Raw genomic sequence first — 19,867 nt, 5'->3', positions numbered from 1 at the left:
GTTTTTCTGCGTGTTATGGCTGAGAAAGTTGAGGCTCAGAGAGGTTTCACGATTAGACTGAGCTTACACAAAGAGTAAAGGGCAGAGCTAGTGTTCAAGTCATCGTCACCTGACTTTATAGCAGGACACCGCACTGAAAATGTAGTGGGCGGGAAAGCTTTCTTACCACATCGTGTGGAGAGACCCTTCCAGGCAATCTTAGGGCTGGCTGGGCATCTGGGACCCGTTCTGTGCAGGGCTGAGGTTTGCAGGGTGTGTGAAAGCTTAGTACTGGCGTGACCGGGACTCCCAGGCAGCCGGGGTTCAGCCCCCTCCACCTTCTGCACCCCCCTCCATCTTCTGCAGCCCCCTCGGCCACTCTCTGGAGCCCAGAGTCCACAAAATCCACTAGTTCTAAACCCTTTTGCATACAAGGACCCATTTAACATAAAAAACGCAAAATATTTTTAGTATCTGTCAATTGAAAAAGCAAAACGATAAAAAATGATGATATTCCCCATTTAATAATATTTGGAAATATTCCTGTATTTTATTTATCACACCTACGTAAATTAATAACGATGCAGATAAAATAGACAATTCACAGAGAAAATACAAATGGCCAATACATATACAAAAAGATGATTGATCTCACTAGTAATCAGGGAAATGCAAATTAAAACAACAATGAGAATAATTTCACTCATCAGATAGGCAAACTTAAAAGTTTGATGCTATCTAGTATTGTCTGGGGTGTGGGGAAATGGTTATTGTTATCTATTTTCTGTTCATGGGAGTAGAAATCGATGCAGCTAGTTTGGAGGGGGATGTTAAAATGTAGGGGCACACACATGTGCACGCGCACACACTCACACTAGGGTTTAACTACTTCTTGGTGACTCTTCAGAACGCAAGATGAGATGAACGTTAACGCACTGTATGGAATAGCAAAACATTGGACATAAGTTAAATGTCTATCAGTGGAGGGATGATTACACAAAAAATGGAATATTTATACAATGGAATACCATGCAACTATTAAATGGAGTTAGCAGATCAATATGTACCGAGGGAGAAAGACTCCCAGACATACTGTGAGTAGGACAGACAAGCAAGCTGCAGAATGCTAACACTCCTTGTGATATTATATGGCGGCCATGGGAAAGACTCACATGTATCCAAGTGGCATCATTGAGTGAGGATCCCAGTGGTTGCACTTTCAAATCCACCCCTGTGTTTGAGTTCAGGTCATGCTCCCCACGGGCTGCTCCCCTGCGATGCCCAGGTGTGGGAAGAATACTGAAACAAACCTGTTCCTGGGAGAGACGGGACTCCTTTGTTGGCCAACTTTGCTCAGGGACTCCCCTGCGGCAGTCGAGCCTGCTTCCACCGACCCTTCTCTCCTTTCCGTCCTTGGGGTCAGACCAGAATTCCTCCTAACTCCACTCTGTTCCTTTCCTACATCATGCCTGTCCTATATGCTCTCATCCTGGGATCTCCCTTACCGAAAATCGTACACACCTAGCTCTGTTTTGGCGTCTCCCTCTTGGAATATCCACTGCATACCATGAATGAAGTGGTTCTCAAACTTCAGCGTGACCTAGAATCACCTGGAGAACTTGCTAAGACACACATTGTTGGCCCCATCCCTGGAGTTTCGGATTCAGTTGCTCTTGGATGGGGTCTGGGAATTTACGCTGGAGCGAGTTTCCAGGTGAGGCTGATGGATTGGAAAAGACCATACTTGGAGAATCCCTCTGTTAACACAGAGCACACACAATTAAAAAAATATTTTTATAGGTTTGCCTAAGTTTGTGAACATGAAGAAAAGTATCTGGGAGGCACCACGGGGAAGTGACACGAGCATCTTTCTCTGGGGAGGTCAACGGGATTGAAATCGGCATGTTACACTGGTTAAGATCAAACACAGTCTAGGCTGAGATGTCAGGTTTTTTTTTTTCATTCATTTTTTAATTTAATTTAATTTATTTATTTTTTATTTTTTATAATAAAGCCCTCAGTTTGTTTCTCAGAGTCCATAGTCTCTCATGCTTCATTCCCCCTTCTGATTACCCCCCTTTCTTTATCCCTTTCTTCCCCTACCGATCATCCTAGTTCTTATGTTCCATAGATGAGAGAAATCATATGATAATTGTCTTTCTCTGCTTGACTTATTTCACTTAGCATTATCTCCTCCAGTGCCGTCCATGTTGCAGCAAATGTTGAGAAATCGTTCTTTCTGATAGCTGAGTAATATTCCATTGTATATATGGACCACATCTTCTTAACGCAGTCATCTGTTGAAGGGCATCTTCCTTCCACGATTTAGCTATTGTGGACAATGCTGCTATGAACATTGGGGTGCATATGGCCCTTCTCTTCACTACATCTGTATCTTTGGGGTAAATACCCAGTAGTGCAATGGCTGGATCATAGGGTAGCTCAATCTTTAACTTTTCAAGGGACCTCCACACTGTTTTCCAGAGTGGCTGTAGCAACTTGCATTCCCACCAAGAATGTAGGAGGGATCCCCTTTCTCCACATCCTCTCCAGCAATTGTTGTGTCTTGCCTTGTCAATCTGTGCCATTCTAACTGGCGTAAGGTGGTATCTTAGTGTGGTTTTGATTTGAATTTCCCTGATGGCTAATGATTTTGAACATTTTTTTCATGTGTCTGTTAGCCATTTGTATGTCTTCATTGGAAAAGTGTCTGTTCATATCTTCTGCCCATTTTATGATTTGTTTATTTGTTTCTCGCGTTTTGAGTTTGAGAAGTTCTTTGTAGATCTTGGTGAGATGTCAGTTTTACCACAGGCTAGCTGTGTCACCTCGGGTACATTCTTCACTTCCCTGTGCCTTGGCTTTCTCATTTGTAAAAGGTCGGTAATAATAGCAGCAACCTCCAGGATTGTCCGAAGGATAATATAAGTTAACACATGTAAAGTACTCAGAACAGTATTTGGGACAATTATACACAGTGTTATGTTATTCTTTTTAAATGAAACGAATGGTTAAGGAGTCTTTAATCCTGAACCTTTTGCAACAAGAATGAGGTGTGTTACTTGTATAATTACAACTTTTCCAATAAAAAGAGGAAAAACAGTTGTGCGTATACGTGTGTTTGAGGCATATTCTGTATTCTATCTGTAAGCAATGTTTTGCTAACAATTAAAGGCAGAGATTTCTTGAAAGGTTTTTGCCTATGCTCCACCCTCTGCGGACCCCAAACCCATGCATTTTGAACCTTTAAATAAGGCAGCCACCACGGCCTTGTCGGCCACGTTCTTAAAAATTAGTGTAACCCAAATAGAAGTCCGTCCCTATGTGACCCGGTCTTTATAGGATCATATTTAAAGGAGCACAATCCATCAGCCAAAACTAATTAAAAAGGAATTCCAAATTTGACTTACATCATCGCCGAAACATTTAGGGAGATCCACTGAATAACCTCAATGACAGGGCTTAAATCCCCCTTTCTCCCTCTCCCCAGGGAAAGCCTGGGGCTCCTCCGTGTTAACAGCTAACGGTGTTAGTCCCTGTCACACTGGATTCATCAAGAAATCCGTTTAATTAAGCCTGAATGTTAACAGCCCTCCTGGTTTGAAAGCCAGCCTCTGCTACTATAAAAGGTTCCCTTTCCCTGGGCACATAATCCTATCTGAACATTGAGCTATTGGCCATGAAACCTTCCTGCATTACGCAGATTATCAAGCAAATCATGTCCTACTCGGCAAAAGAAGGATGGTTGTGTGAAGCGGGTGTGTGTGTGTGTGTGTGTGTGTGTGTGAAAAGTTAGGACAATCTTCCTTTTTCTAAAAACGTTTTCATACATTTATTTAACACTTGTTTCAGACACATTCGATTCTGGATCTGAAGGTGGAGGACGTACCTGCATGATCGTATTTGATCCTTGCCTCTCCACCCAGGAAGTAGTAACTATATCCATTCTTCAGATGAGTGACCTGAGGCTTAGGAAAGTCAAATAAAAACTCACTGAAAGTCCCTGGGCTCATCAGCGGCTGAGCTTCTGTGATGCTTCCACTGTAGGAGCTCTTTTGCTGGCGGAGATAAAGCTCAGCTGTGCCATTCACTCTCCGTACGAGGTCGAGAAGGTTTCTTAACACCTCTAAGCATCAGTTTTCTTGATCGCAGATAAGATCATAAATACCTAGAGGAGGGGATTTTTGTGGAAATTAAATTAGATTATAGATGTGTTGTACTATCTCAGCACCCATACACCACAGGAATATGGTGAGCCCTATGATCTATGGGTTCATTTTTACGAAGGAAAAACCAGGACCGATTTCGTAGATTAGCTCACTTATTCATCGCAACTCCTTCTAGCTTGTCTTTGTGTTATAGGTGCCATAGGGCTAAAAACAAAACTACATTTCCCAGATTCCCTTGCAGCTAGGACTCTGCATAGGATCTGAATTCTCCCAAGTGGGTGCGCCACAGATCCTGGAAGTGAAGAGAGCAACAGAAGTTGACCAGCAACAGGAAGACCAGACGTGCTGTCGAGTGGAGTGTAGGCATCTGGGTTTGGAGCTGGCTGTGGGGGAGTGTACAGAGTTCCCTGTCAAGTATGGTAGGTTCTGATCAGGGGGTCTGATAGCACAGTAGTCCCATGGTGTGGTGGTGATTTCTTCTAGCAAAGCAGTTCCTTGGCTACAGTATTTCTTGTAGCATCCACGTTTGGTTGTCTAGCCCTCCTGGAAGTTCTGTGGACTACTTAATCCTCCTTAAAAAAATCCCTTTCTGCTTAAACTAACTGGAACTGATTCTGTTGTCCAGAAATAATATTCAAAGGCTGGCATAGTATCCACCAGGAATAGGGTGTTGTAAATGTCAACTTTAGTGTTGAAGTTGTTCATTGTCATGGGGCCAGCTTGCCGAACGAATATGATTTTAAGTACATAATACGTCTCCAGGTGGCCTTATCAAGGAAAAGAATAAGATTGGTGGGGAACAGAGACAGTTTCTGAATTTTCTCTTGATTTTTTTATATAAATGATTTCGACAATCTGTAATAATTTCAAACTAATAGTGCTGGTGCACTAGGAGATGCTGACTGCAAATATGACATGGACATTTCAAAATTTAAAAACCGAGTTATAAAAAAATAAAACAGAAACCCAAGTTATAATTCTACAAAAGAGTGACAGATGTTTCCATGTCCCCAAACAGCAAACCAAATGTATAGTTAATCTTTCATATTGTTCTAATTGCTGGTTTTCAATGAAAAACCAAAATATGATATTTGGACAAGATGAACAGGGATTCTGCGTGACAAAGAAATAGTGTGAGACATCTCACGACAAGCCAGGGCAGAGAGAGAGAATGGGTTACGCGGTCAGCCAGCCCCAGATCCCAACGATGCCACCTCCTGGGTGACCCTGGACAAGGACAGAGTATCTACACGGCTTACTTTACTTTGCGGTAAGAATTAAGTGAGACAGTGTATGAGAATGGGCCCAACGCATAATAAATACCCAACTCATGGCGGATCGCTCCTCTTGTCTTCCTCTTACCTGTTTCTGTAAACAGCGAGATCTAACACGACCAGTGGCTACACTTCTGAAATGTTGTATGTGAATTGAATCTTGGAATATCAGATCATCCTGACATATACGTGTATATACACACACAAACACTCACAGCTGGGTTTTTTTTTTTTCTTTTAAGCGTCAAGGAATTTAAATAAATATATGATAAGCAGGGGACCTTCCACCTTTGCATGTCTGGAAAGGGTCCTTGTCACTGCGTTAGTCCCACTCTGTAAGCCTTCACATTGACTCCTAATTGGCACCTTTCTGCCCTACTAATCCAGGAGGCCCCAGAGTGAATGCATTGCCCGCTGGAGTGGCCCCTTGAGCTGATCCCTCACTCCGGGTCTGAGGTGCGTGGAGGAAGGACCGAGATCCCTAACACTGCTACTGTCCTCACTGTATTTCCTCCTTAGATAACTGGAGTGAAATCTCTGTCGTTGTCTCCACAAGGCATTTTTAACAGCACTGCTATTACGGGAACGTTCAAAAGGGAAGTAAATAAAAGAAAAGAAAGAGAGAAAGAAGGTCAAGGGCGAATGCCCTGGATGACCACATTTTGCCATTTAGGGGCTGCCCCGATTTTGCAAAAACTCTTTCTTTCTCATTCAGGGAGCTGTTGTCACACGGGAACGCACAGCTCTTTTTTAAAAAATAAAAGCTGAGTAAGAAGCTTGGCTGGATGCTTCGACCCAAGTTTTCCATGGGTTAGGTTAGCTATCAATTAACCAGTCTGCAAAATATATAAATAAATGAGTTGCTTTGTTCTGAGCTATCTCCAGTAGGGCTCTGGCTGCTTGCTAGGAAGCCTGGTAGGCGTTCCGCTGCCCAGTGCTTTTATAAATACTAATGAGTGACATATTGAGAAAAATTGTACCTACAAAAGCAAAGACTTCTTCCATGCAAATCAGGCCCCAATTCCCCACAGATAAGGATCTTTTTGATGGAACACATGCAAAATCTCCAGCTCTTAATTCTTTCATTAGTATTCCAGGCAGATGGCCGCCAAATAACAGAGAAAACGGTCTGAATTGCTGTGTCTGAAACCTAATATTGATTTGTTTAATAGTGTCAGGAAGTCAAAATTCACAAATCTCCTGTCGATTGTTTATGAGGCAGTTAGCAGAGAATTGGTTGCCCCTGCTTAATTAATAACTCATTACTGAAATTTGATTATATGCTTGAATGCTTTAAATGGGTTCTAACACAGCGTCTGCAAAGTGGTGTAGCGACAAGGTAAGACGGCTCGGAAAGCTTCCCTTTTTAGGCTTCCGCCCTTGTGTTTAGAGACTGTCCTACGACACAGGCCTCTTTTGACTTTCCTTCCCTGCTCATCCTCCCGGGGGTTCCAATGCCAGTTTAGAAGGTGTTCTGGGGTCCTGTGAGCTGAGGAGAGGGTGGGTTTGAAATTTGAGGTGGAGACATTTCTAGAAAAAACACCGGACATGAACCTAATATCGTGGTCCCTTGATCAGAAGAGACATGTATGGGATATTGTCTGCTAAGTGCACAAATCCTACAGGAAGGAGCAATGAAAGGGCAGATTAACTCGTGGGAAGAGCGAAAATGCTCTATTGGTGAAGGGTTGCTGTTTCAAAAAATAAAAATTTGGGGTGGCTAGTGGCCACAAGGAGACAGCAAGGCAGGGTCAGAGCCCAGGAGGTCCTGGCATCATCTGACCTTGTGCCCTGAGGCTGGGAGTGTGCAGGGAGGTTCTGTTGGCCGTGGCCCCATGCCAGGGATGGAAGGGGGAAGATCAGAGAGCCAGTTAAGGTAACATCAGAGCCTAAGGGGGTCTCCGCTATATCTCTTGATTAAAATAATGTCTTTGGGAGATAATATGTCTGAAGGCTGGGGAGAGGGGATGCCTAGCCTTGCCCCTTTCTGTACCCTGCCAGCTGCTGTGACAGGGCGTGGGATGGGGGAAGTGTGGGGAGGTCAGTGTGCTGCTCACCAAAGCATGTCCCTTTAGTGGATCATGGGGTCAAGTTCCGAGGCTAGCCCATGGAAAGTTATTTAGCTCACAGTGGATTAACACGGTTCGCCGGCATCTCTCTGTTGAATAGCCCCGTGTTAGGTTCTAGACAAACTAGGACTTTGCAGACTAGCCTGGGGCCTGGCCCCTCCAGAACGGTGTCGCTTTGCTTTGGAACATTGTTATTCTGGAAACAACGAAAGCGGACGTTCTAAATTCCAAACGACTGATTCACAAGTAAACTTTTGGAAGCCAACCCTTTGTCATTAAGGGCTGCCTGTTTGCAGGCCACACGGGAGGTTGGAAAGGACCATCTTCAGTCAGGGATCAGGACGTGCTCGCAGAGGCCCTGTTCGACCGGCCAGGAGGCTCCTCACGGAGCTGACAGTCCGACGGCTCATCAGGAGGCCAAGAGCTGCTGAAGGCAGACGCCAGTAAAACCCTGAGTGAAGGGGACAGACAAGATGGCTACGAGGTTTCACGGGGGGAATAAGGTCACCAGCAGCTGGGAGGTCCAGGGCAGGCTTCTGGGGGGAGGTGGGTGCAGAACAGGGCCTGGAAGGGTGGTCCGATTTCGAGATGGGGTGGTAGTGGAACATTCCGGGCAGGCACAGGACTAGGCTGGTCCAAGGTAGGGCTTGGGGACGGCGACTGGCCAGACCAGCTGGGAAGGAGGGTAATATGACCGGCCCGTCTCCTGCCTGTGATCTTAATTGAACCAGTCAAGCTTTCAAAATGAACAGTTGATCATTTGATTAAGAAGGGCCTTTGACTCTTTCAAGACCCACGGAGGCTGATTTTTATCAGAGTGGATCAGAACGGTCTGCATGGAGGAATGCTGCCCGGATTCAGGAGGGGGTTCTGCGCCGCTCCCGGGGGCCAGCCTGAACTGCCCCTGCTCCCCGAGCGGCCCCCTGCCCGGTGGGTGTTGGGGCGGAGGCCGGAAATTGCCTGCCAGCTCCGGGTGGCCGGGTCCCTCGGCACCCTCTCCTCCTGGCAGTCACAGGGGCTTTATGGAGCGCTCCTTCAAAGGTAAAACCCGGGGTTCTCCCCGCAGCCTCCGATCAGGAATGTCTCCAGACAGCTTCGGCTTGGCTTAACCGGCCTCCAGTGCAAAGCTGATTTATCAAAGTGCTATGAAGGATTTTCGGTTTTCCAAAAAAAAAAAAAAAAAAAAAAATGGAGTCAACTTTTTTAAAGTTCTAATTTATTATGCTTGATTACGCAGCTGGAATGGGAAGGTAGCTGCTGTTTGTAGTTAAATAACTCCTCACAATTTCTTAAAGAAATGATCTTCAAAGCTTTAACGGGTCAGTGGCTCAAGTACAAAGGAAAGATTGATTTTCATCCTCCCACCCTTTGTTCCCAGAGTTTAAAACAGACACGTTTGGGTAAATTAGTTTGTCTATGTTATTAATGGAAGAAGTTATTAAACTCCCATAAATATACGGTGGTATCTCGCTTAAGATGCCAAATTTGCTTTGGGGGGGAGGAACTAAAAAAAAAAAGGTGGAAAAGCCCACAAGGGCCTATTGGTTATTTTAAAATTTCATTTCTAGATATGAATTTGGATCAGGAGGTTGGAGAAGTCTGGCTCCAGATACCCCCCCGAGTGGTGGGACAAATGACCAAGGAAGGAGACCCTGCACATTTTTTTTTTTTTTAAGAATCACTGAATTTAATGGAAAACACTCAGAGGCTAGATTGTGATAGGAGTGGGGGGGGTGCATGTGGGTGGGAGGGTGCAAGAAATATTCTTTCCACCAGGAAGAGGATGGTAAAGGACTAGCCCACTGTTAAATCTGAGCTGCTGGAGAACCTTTGATGGGGGACCTATATTTTTGCTGCTCAAGGGACCTTTAGGGGAGCGGTTCGGAGAGGACTCACCTGAGTGAGGGAGGCAGCCCCCAGCCCAGATCCTGGGCCCAAGTGTGAGGCAGGCACAGCCACAGGACTCACCCATGGGGAACCCTGCTCAAACAGCTGGGGGGTCAAGGCTTCAGTTGTCTTATCCAGGTAACCCCCCCCCCCCGGGTACAGCCCTTCACAGTTTAGAAACCCCATGTGGGGGCGCCTGGGTGGTGCAGTCGTTAAGCGTCTGCCTTCGGCTCAGGGTGTGATCCTGGCATTCTGGGATCGAGCCCCACATCGGGCTCCTCCGCTGGGAGCCTGCTTCTTCCTCTCCCACTCCCCCTGCTTGTGTTCCCTCTCTCGCTGGCTGTCTCTATCTCTGTCAAATAAATAAATAAAATCTTTAAAAAAAAAAAAAAAAAAGGAAGAAACCCCATGCGTACAGTGTCTCCGTGAAACTTCGCGGTGTCCCTGGAAGGTACACTGAACAGAGCCTGTGATCCTGATTTTGTAGGTGATGAAAGCCCAACGTAAAACATTCCCACACCCCTGAGTAGAGAAGTAAAATAAAATAAAGAAAATCATTTGAAAAGTAAAGAAAAGCATATAGAAGAAAAACAAAATCATCGTGAGAGGATATTTACCGTTTTAGATTTTTTCCTTTTGGATTCTCCATGGCCGTACACACACTGGCAAGCCGGTGCACACACATACACACACGCACACGTACTGAATGCTCAGTGTGGCAGGTGCTGTTGTACGTGCCTGGTACATATTAATTCAAAAGAACTGTAGCAGGTAGGGACCATTATTATCTTCATTGCAGATGAGAAAACAGAGGCACAGGGGTTTCGACATGCCCGAGGCCACACAGACAGTGGCAGTGAGAGGTAAGATGCGAACCCGGACAGACTGGCTGACTCTACCACCTGTCCTACGTTCCTCACCACTCTGCCTTTGGCCTTTTTATACGTCCGTACTGCAGGTGAAATCATGGCACGGCTACAAGAGTGCTTCCTGCCCTTTTCCCATTCTGTTTTGCCTTGTGAGCATTTCTGATGCCATCACCATCCGACTAAAATGAGTTTCAGTGCTGCACCACCAGATGGAGAAGTTTGCGCTAGCTAGAATTAGCTATCTTGGGTGGGGTCCCGCAAACCAGGACTGGACCTGGGGTTCTCAGGCTCACAGTTTAGCCCTCTTCCCAGGGTGCACAGTATGGAGATAGTCACAAAATGAAACAGAATCTGAAAGCTGGCCGGATGTGTTGTCAGATTGAGAAGTAACGCTGAGATCTGCAAGGGGCTGCTGAGGCAGGATGTACCACCGTGGGATAAGACTATTTTTCTTGTCACCTAGTGTCCCTGTATTAAATCCTGTGTGAAAAACTAAGTTTTTTAATTCAAGACAAGGAAGAGCTCTGTATTCCCCAAGAAGAGGAAATGCTTCTTTGCTTTCCTCCTTCGTAACCATGTTCCCCTTTTCCCTTTTGCCACTGGGAGGCTCAGTGTTAAAGCTGAAGCCAAATTAGGGCAACTATGTGACCCCGTATGACATGCATACTCCTCTTTTGCTATCCCTGGTCTTGATGGTCTACCCTTATTTGCATTTTCTCTGTTTCTGTTATATGTTTACATGTTGCCATGACAAATGTTACAAAGTTTCCTCCAACAGCCGCCTCCCTTGTGCAACCTTCATCTGCTCTGGACTGACATCTCCACACTATGGGGAGAGGTGAGAACAAGAATCTAGAACATTCTAAGTGAAATAAGTCTGTCACAGGAAGACAAACACCACATGATTTCACTCCTATGTGGAATTTAAGAAACAAAACAAACTAGCAATGGGAGAAAAAAAAGAGAGAGACAGACCAAGAAACAGACTCTTAACTATAGAGAACAAACTGATGGTTATTGGAGGGGGTTGGATGAGGGCATGGGGAAAATAGGAGTGGGGATTAACGAGTCCACTTATCATGAAGAAGTAAAATAAAATGATAAAAAAATCCCAGACGTTCAATTTTGTGCGGTGTCACTGTTTATAAAGCTTGCAAACAGCCACAATCCCAATTAATCCACCTTCCAAGCATCCAAGGGGGAAAGAATCAGGCTTAGCCTCATTTTAGACCTGAAGATGTTGAGGCTTGCGATAGAAGTGGCTTAGGCAAGGCCACATCCACCCGCCCCCCCCGCCCCCGCACTCCCTGGGACTCCTCCGATAGACACCATGCAGCCTGAGCACAGGAATGGGGATTTCTTTCCCTTCCCCTCTCCCAGCCTCACGCTTCCCTGTGTGTGGGCTTTCCCCCCATGTGTCATGCTGGTGGCGTGTGAGCTGACGGGAGGTACTATACTGAGGAACATTTTTATATTCTGAAGGTTATATATTGGCTTTAATGAGTTACAGTGAGTGAACTTGGTTTTCCATTTCCAATATTAATGTGAAGTGTTCTTTTAAAATGGATGTATTAAAGTGATTAAGAAAAAAGCAAATCAATGTAAGGTAAAGTTTTGAGTAAATAAAAAAGGACAGCCACGCAGATATGGTTAACCCGGTGGGATGGCCTTATTCTCAGCTTGCTGCCGGCCTCTGGCCATATTTGCAGATCGGGCACAGATAAGACTCTAGAAGACCAAATTGTTCTCCAGATCCATTGGAACAAATCCCCAGGGTGAGCATTTCAGGCCAGCAGCAAATGGGATCCCTTAGGTCAAAGGCAAACTGAGCTCCAAATCAAATATCCAAGGACCGAGTAGTGTCAGGAAATTCAGGTTACGTTCCTCTTAGCCACCCTGCCAAGTCAGTTAATCTCACCGCACCTCCATTTGCTCATCTGAAAAATGGGCGATCTCTACCTGGTTAGGTTACAGCTGAGGCTACTTCCCTGAGACGGCTCAGGCTTGCTTCACCCAACGTTGTGATGTTTCTCCCCCTTTTCCTTCTCAGCAGGCCCAGTGGTACGAGGCGATTCAATCTAGGTGGCACGTGATTGCAAAGGACTGAGAAGAATGAGCTCTGTGAGGCAGCGTGGGCTGCGTCCACGCTCTGGATGCCATGGGGGAGCTGCGGTCCGGGCCTCAGGGTGCTCATGTCTCAGGCGAAGGGGGAGGGACTAAGTCAGTTCGGGCAGGTAAGTAGGAGCAGCATGGAGCACTGTGCTAGAAGAATTTCGAGGCCGCAGCCAGGCTCCGCGGAAGCAAGGCCCAGTGAATGACCTGTAGCGTATAGACGGCGGCGTGATCGTTGACATAGAAATGGCCCCTACAGTCAGGATCCTCTGGGCTACGCCGGTCTTGGGGCCTATGACCATGGTTTTGAATTCCAGTTGTTTCTAGTTGTCCTAAAGGCAGCTCCTAGAGAAAGCCTGCCCACCTGTCTTCCTTCCTTCCTTCTTTCCTCCCCTTTTCCTAGTCCTGTCTCCATGGTGATGAGGTGATCTCCATCTCTTAGGACGGCTGCTGGGCTCGTATGAGCCATTTGTAGGGATCATACAAGTTAGCGTAGACTTTGAGACACCTGTGAGTGCGGAAGGCCACGCTCCGTAATTCTCTTGGGACCTCAGTGGTCACCTGGGGCTCTCCTGCAGTCCTGGCATGACTTAAGGTGGTAGTTCTCGAACTTTACCAGGCTAAGGATTGCCGGAGGAGATTTCTGGGTCCTGCCTATAGAGATTCCGATTCTGGAGGGTTAGGGCCGGAGAATTTGCCTTCTAACTAGTTCGATGCTCAGGCTATGCCACAGGTCCGTCGGCCACACTTTGAGAAGCCTGACTTGGAGCACAAGTCCTGGACCATGCACACAACTGATGGACAACATACTGACCTGACATTCGAACTGATCCTTACAAAAAGCCCAAGAGGCCTGGAAAGTTGTCATCCATGCTAAGTTGAGAAACTGAGGAGACTCAGAGAGGTTAAGGGATAAGCCCAAGGACACCTAGCTCCAGGGCAGAAGCCCTTCGCCAGCTCCCAGGCTCTGCTTGGCTCACCAGATGCAGAGCCCCTCAGCTCAGGTCTCTCTGGTCTGCAGCAGGCCTCCTTCTCTGCAAACGCTTCCGGCCCAGAGTAAAACCGGCTCTTTCTGCTTTGGAAACACACTTCAGGTCAGCCAAGAGGTCAAGGTTTTGGCCTAAGAAATTACTTTAGCAATGCCTTTGTCTATACTTTAATCACTATTTTAGGGTTTTAATCATTTCGAAGTATTTTTATTGTAATTACTGCTGTAATTTTTAATGTTTAAGCAATCGGATGGACAATATATGCTAGATATTCTCTATGTTGTACACCCTTGAAATGGAGCTCCGTTTATAACACGTCAGTCTGTTAGTCACCCTCCATACATTGTTTCCTCACGGATATGGTCAGGAACGTGGTAGGGGACCACTTGTGTTTTTTAACCTCTCTACACCTCAGTTTTCCCATCTATAAAATGGGACAAGATAATAGTGCCCTCATAATAGGAGAGTTGTGAGGATTACGTCAATTAATGCCTGTTAGACTAACTGGAAGAGGGCTTGGCAAGTCCTGAGTGTCTGTAAATACCAGCTATTCATTTTTTTATTCTCTGGGGGACATCCATTCGATTCTGCCTTGCCACATCATTCGCCATTTTTATACCGGCCCTCCAGGGTGCTCTTTCCAAGTGCTTCATCCCTCCCAGGCTTGCTTGCTCACAGAAGGACGAAGACCTACCTATTGAATGAATGCGGAGTGTAAAGTGTGTAGGGATCTCAGGAGCTCACCGCTGCAGAGGAAAAACCCATCAAACCCGAAGCACGGAGCACTGGAGCTCTGTGGAGGTCACTGGACCAGCCCAGGTTGGCCATGACCCAGCTTCCAGAATCTCACTTCCAGCTTCGTGGAATGTGCTAGGGGCTCTGCAGCTCTGCTCCAGACACGAGGCCCTATGGGGTTTCCAGTGTGAGTTCCACTCCGGTTTGGAGAAGGCCCGGAATCCACGGATCCAACGGGAAAATGGAAAATAAGCTAGGTGAGTCTCATTCAGCCCTGCTGGCTGCTGACGGATCTGGGAGGGACCAGCACGTGCCTCTGGATTCCTGGCTATGAAAGGAAAGAAAAGAGAGGCAAGCATCTCGGTGGATATGTGGGAGGTTGTGTGGTTTGGTCCAAAATCAGAACCAAAAGTGGGAATGAGTCTCATGTCCAATGGCCACAGAGTTAGACCTTTTATTTTTTTTTATTTTTATTTTTTTAAAGATTTTATTTATTTATTCGACAGAGATAGAGACAGCCAGCGAGAGAGGGAACACAAACAGGGGGAGTGGGAGAGGAAGAAGCAGGCTCATAGCAGAGGAGCCTGATGTGGGGCTCGATCCCATAACGCCGGGATCACGCCCTGAGCCGAAGGCAGACGCTTAACCGCTGTGCCACCCAGGCGCCCCCGAGTTAGACCTTTTAAATAAAAATTCTCACTTGTCAGTTGCTCAGTGAGCAGAGAGATTTCCTGATACTCAGGGATGGGGGACAGGAGGAGCACACGGACGTCGGCCAGGTTGACAGGTTTCGGGGTCTCTAGCAGAAGTCCTTACATAGCCCCACAAGATAACCAGTCCATCAAAGAAGTGGAGGGCACAACATGAGCAGATCACCGATCGTAAGAAAAACCAGCCCGCTTAGAGGGTGTGTTATAGTTAGTCCCTGCTGTGAAACCAGCCATTCCCCAATATAGTGAGTTCACCCCCGTTTATCTGTGATTCTATGGGTCAACAAATTCGGTTGGGCTCAGCTGGGCTGTTCTTCTTTGCTAAATATGCACGCTCAGCATCTGTTGTGAGCTGCAGGTCAATGAGGCGGCTTTGCTTCTGGACGTTGGCTGCCTGTTCGCTGGGCATGGGGACAGTTGGGCCATTTATCATTACCCCGCAGGCTAGCCGGGGCTCATTAGGTAATTGTGGCAGGATTCGAAAGGAGGCAACGTCTCGAGACCTGCTCAGCAGTGGGACCGTGTTAGCTGCTTCTGCCACGTTTTACTGGTGAAAGCAAATCGCAAGACCAACTTAGATTCAGAAACACACTTTGCAAAATACGTCCCAGCTCTTGAGGAAAGGAGCTGCAAAGTCCATTGCAAAGGAAGAATGGATATGGGCAAAGGTGGAAAATGGGGGCCAGTTTACGAACCGCCACAGGTGGTGAGGGCTGGGCCAGCAGCGGCTGTTAGGGGAGGGAAGCGGATGAGGAATCACGTGCTGACAATGAGCCCTGCTGAGGGTTTGGAAGGCCAGGCATTCCACTCAGCTTCCCGGCTGCTCATCCGAGAGTGTGGGGGATGGTGAATGGAGTGAGGTTCGGATCCTGACCCACGGTTCACAAGCCCTGTGGCTTTGGCGGAGTCAGTGAGTACGTCTTTGCCTTAGTTTTCCCATCTGTAAGATGGATCCCACTTTCTGCCTCATGGGGCTGTTGTGAGGATTCAAGATGCAATGGGCCTGGCATGGGTAGTTCTGGAAAAACAGCCACAGTCATGAGTAGCATATAATAGCAGTCAAGCAGCCAATAACAGCATCTATGTTGAAAGATCATGAATAATTAGAATTTCTTCCAAGCTAACGAGCCTGGATCTCTAGCCCCTGAAGGCAGAGGGGCATCCCGGTTCATACTGGCAAAGGCTGGCATCCCCATGATGCGAATACCAGTTTGGCTAGCAGAACCAGCCACTAGCCACCAAAGGCCTCCGTGGCCTCAGGCATATCCCAGGGCTCTGCGGGGCCTGGGGCTTCTGTTCCTCACAGCCAGTGCCCACTGAGCTCTGGGTGACCCATGGGGCCCCAGGCCTGACCTTGGCCCTGCACAAAAGGCCAGGTTCAGTGAGGAGGGGTCTTACTGAGGAGGCAAGGCCGCCTCTTGATGGGCTCGGGGAATCCTCTGTGGTTTTGTGCTTGGACCCTGTTAAAGGCCACTGTTCTGGGCAGGGAAATATCAGCATGGAGAACAGAGAATTATGTAGAGTTCCAGACCAACGATCTTCAACATTCTCTATATCTGTACTGTCCAGGAGGGTAGCCCCTGGCCACATCTGGACCACTTGACATGTGGCTAGTGCACCCAGAACGCGAATCTTTCCTTTTAATTATTTATATGGCCACTCTTGACTAGTGGCTGCCATATTGGACAGTGCAGTTCTAGATGGATGAGCCTCTGAAGAGAAAGGGCTCTGAGGACGCTGAGCCGCACAGCCGTCAGGCCTGAGTGGGTGGGGGATGACGTCTGGCGCTGTGTGGGCGAGGGTCCAGGCGAGGGTCCGCTGAGGGGCAGGCCCTGGTAGGGCCTCCAAGCATGTTGTTTACTTTCTCCCTCCTTCCTAAGTAGGGCTGGGAAAAGCGGGAAGCTCGTGACGGCAGAAATTCAGAATCCAGCATCGATTTAGCCTCTTGGTTCCCCCTGGCTCGGTTCTCAGTGGCCCCTTGGGGCTTCCAGAAAGGCCATGGCTCTGTATCCTGCCTCACCCTTTCTTGTGCCAAGGAAAACCCGACCTCAGCTGTCCCATTGAGGAGAGAGGAGGGGACCTCCCAAGGAGGAGAGAAGGGCCTTCCCATATGGGCGGTTGCTTTCGAACAATAGGGCCCACGTGGTCCAATATGGCTTTTGAAGATATTACATTAGCTCTCACATACAGGCACACAGACACGCAAATACATATGTGTACACACACACACACACACACACACACACACACACAGAGTTTGTCTATGAAGGGGGTGACTTTTGAAGAGTTGGGACAGGAAGCCCTGGTCTGGAAAAACTGGAGGTTTTGCTTCCGCTTTAATTGGGTTCAAGAAAGATGACAACCCAAGTCTGCCTCAGGGTTTGCTCGGGAAACTCACATTGGAATTTATTTCAGAACCTTCCCCAAGTCACAGCAGAATGCTGCTTGCACAGCCCATGGTGCATGTTGCCTAGATTTTTTTTTTTTTTTTTTCTAATTGCCTTTCAACTCCGGCAGGAAGAAATGGCCCAAACCCATCCTAGGCTTTGTGCAAGGGCTGGATGGAAAGGCTGCTGCTCTCTGCCCACCTCACCAGTCTCTCCAGCCCCTGACATTTCTTTTCGTTGGGAGTCGATTGCAGGCGAGCGTTCTAGTGTCCTTTAAAGCATAGAGTCTTTCTGGATCCTTCGATTCATGGACTGCGGTGGATACCGGCAGCTCCTGCATGGGCTTTTTGCAGTGGCACGGGCAAGATTCGTTTTCTGCTATCACCGTGATTTACAAGGCTCACATAACCATGTAACGACTTGGTGATTACATGGAAAAGATCGTATAAATACATAGTAATTACAAGTTCATGCAGATTACTTGCTATATACATTTGAAGTTGCCGAGGAGTTCAAAGATTAATTAGCCTGTAACTGGCAGTATTTAAATCATTTTTTCTCATAAACGAATACATTGAGGCGGACTTCAAGGCTGGCGAGGATGGGGATGTGATGAGTATGATCTGAAAAGAAAAAATGAAATTTGACAGGCATGGATTATTTAAAGCGTGCATATGTGAGCTAAGCAGCCACTGCACTTTGATGCAAATCGTAGGGGAAAGAGCAGGGGGATGGTGTGTNNGGAAAGGTGCTGAACAAAGTAAGGATTTCCTGCTGGCGACTTGAAATTTAAACAAATAATCATTTAAATGGCGGCCCGGCATTACGTTCCGAGTTGTGTGCATTAATGTCAGCATCTGGTACCAACATTTTGACAATTCTATTAAAATGCCCCAGCATTCCCTATCTAACACCTGTTAGCTCTAATTTTCTTTCCTGAGAAGCACACCAGTAGACAGGGTAGATTCCAAATCATTTATCACTTTTAAAGTGCTTCCATATGCGTGTTGGACCCAGCCTGGCCCTAGGCAAACGTTTTCTGAATGCATTAAAATTCAGGACTATTTTTTTTTTAAGTGTAGACACCAATGTTTCATTGAATTCATGTCTGGTAATTATTAGCTTAAATTATGGCTCACACATGACTTGACAAAGTGGACCATGAATTAAAACACACACACACACACACACACACACACACACACACACACCCGAACTCTTCAATAGATGCACCCAAGTCCTACGTTGCTCGTTATTGAGATGTCAGTCGGTAATCATTAGGCAAACACTCTTCATGGAGGGAACTGCTAAGAGGCCCAGGAGTCCCAAGAGACGATCTAAAAATGTCAAAAATGTTACAGTATAAATGAATGACACCAACAAGAGAACATGTGTTGAAGATGCAAGCAATTAGTTAATATATTACAAGTTTCAACCTCTGAGCAAAACAGGCAACAAAAATTTCCGCTTGACAAAAGGCTACAGATAAGATCAGGTTGATTCCCAGACAATACAACCTCCCTGAATTGGAGCAACCCTCCAGCAGGCTGGGAGGGAGGGATGATGGGGGGACTCAGGGGTTTGCAGGGTTTAAGCCCCCAGACTAGGTCCTGCTTTGCCTGGAAAAGACCCGCTTGACTGCTGAGCTCTCACAGTGGAGAAGTGGGGTCTGACATGAAGGAAGATATCCTGTGTTCCATGGATCCGGCTCACGAAGCTGGCTGGCTGCTCCTTGCTGGAGCTTCAGAATGAAATTTAGAAGGTCGAATGAAATCATATTGCTGTTTTCAAAGGAAAAGAGGTGCCTGCAAAAGGGCTGGGGGGGGGGTGTTATACGGGCAAATGCTTTTTCACTGCTTTTCAGAGATTTAAAAAACTAAATATTGTATGTTGTGTAGTTTCCCTCTCTCACTCCCTCTCTCTCTGATTCTCTCTCTCTCTCCCCCATATATATGTATATACATAAACATACTATACGTATATACTAAATACACACATGCATACATACAGAAAAGATGTTTTAAGCAAAAAATCCCACGACATATGTACACATCCAGAATATATGTTTTAAGCAAAAATACACATGATGTGCACTTGGATTAAGGACTTGAATAGGTTCCCTAGAAATCCCAAGGAAACATTGAGAATACAAGAAAAAAGGAATGAAAACCTGAGTTCACCAACTCTATAAATGTAAAAAAAATTTGTAGACAGTTAAAAATGTCCGCCCCTGTACACACGCACACCTACACTTTCACACTTCCTCTGTTTACTAAATAACATTTCAGCACAGTTTTCATCTTATAAGGAAAGTGTTTGAAACTTGGAATAAGTGCACTTAATTAAAGGAAGGCTGTGAAAATGTGCACTAATCTGATATGACTAATAGCAAAGTGCATGAAATTGCTAATTAGAATTTCATTAAAGGTGCTGCTTTATCAGACTGTGAATATCACAACCTTTAAAATTCTTTCAGGAGAGCTTAATTCCTTTTCAAACAGAAATATTCTTTAAAGACATTTGATTTGTTCTGAAGGAATTCATGGCTCAGGCTGGAACTTAAAATGTTGCCGATATTCCGGGAGGTGATATCAGAATAGGAATATAGACCAGGGACTTTGTTTCATTTGCCTGATGAAGCCCTTCCTCCCCCATCTCTATGGATTATTCTTCAAAAACCCAGTCAT

This window comes from Ursus maritimus, unplaced genomic scaffold (assembly GCF_017311325.1).
Source record: "Ursus maritimus isolate PB19 unplaced genomic scaffold, ASM1731132v1 scaffold_7, whole genome shotgun sequence".
Lineage (NCBI taxonomy): Eukaryota > Metazoa > Chordata > Mammalia > Carnivora > Ursidae > Ursus > Ursus maritimus.
The sequence above is the reverse complement of the archived record's forward strand: the minus strand, read 5'-3'. Positions refer to the sequence as shown.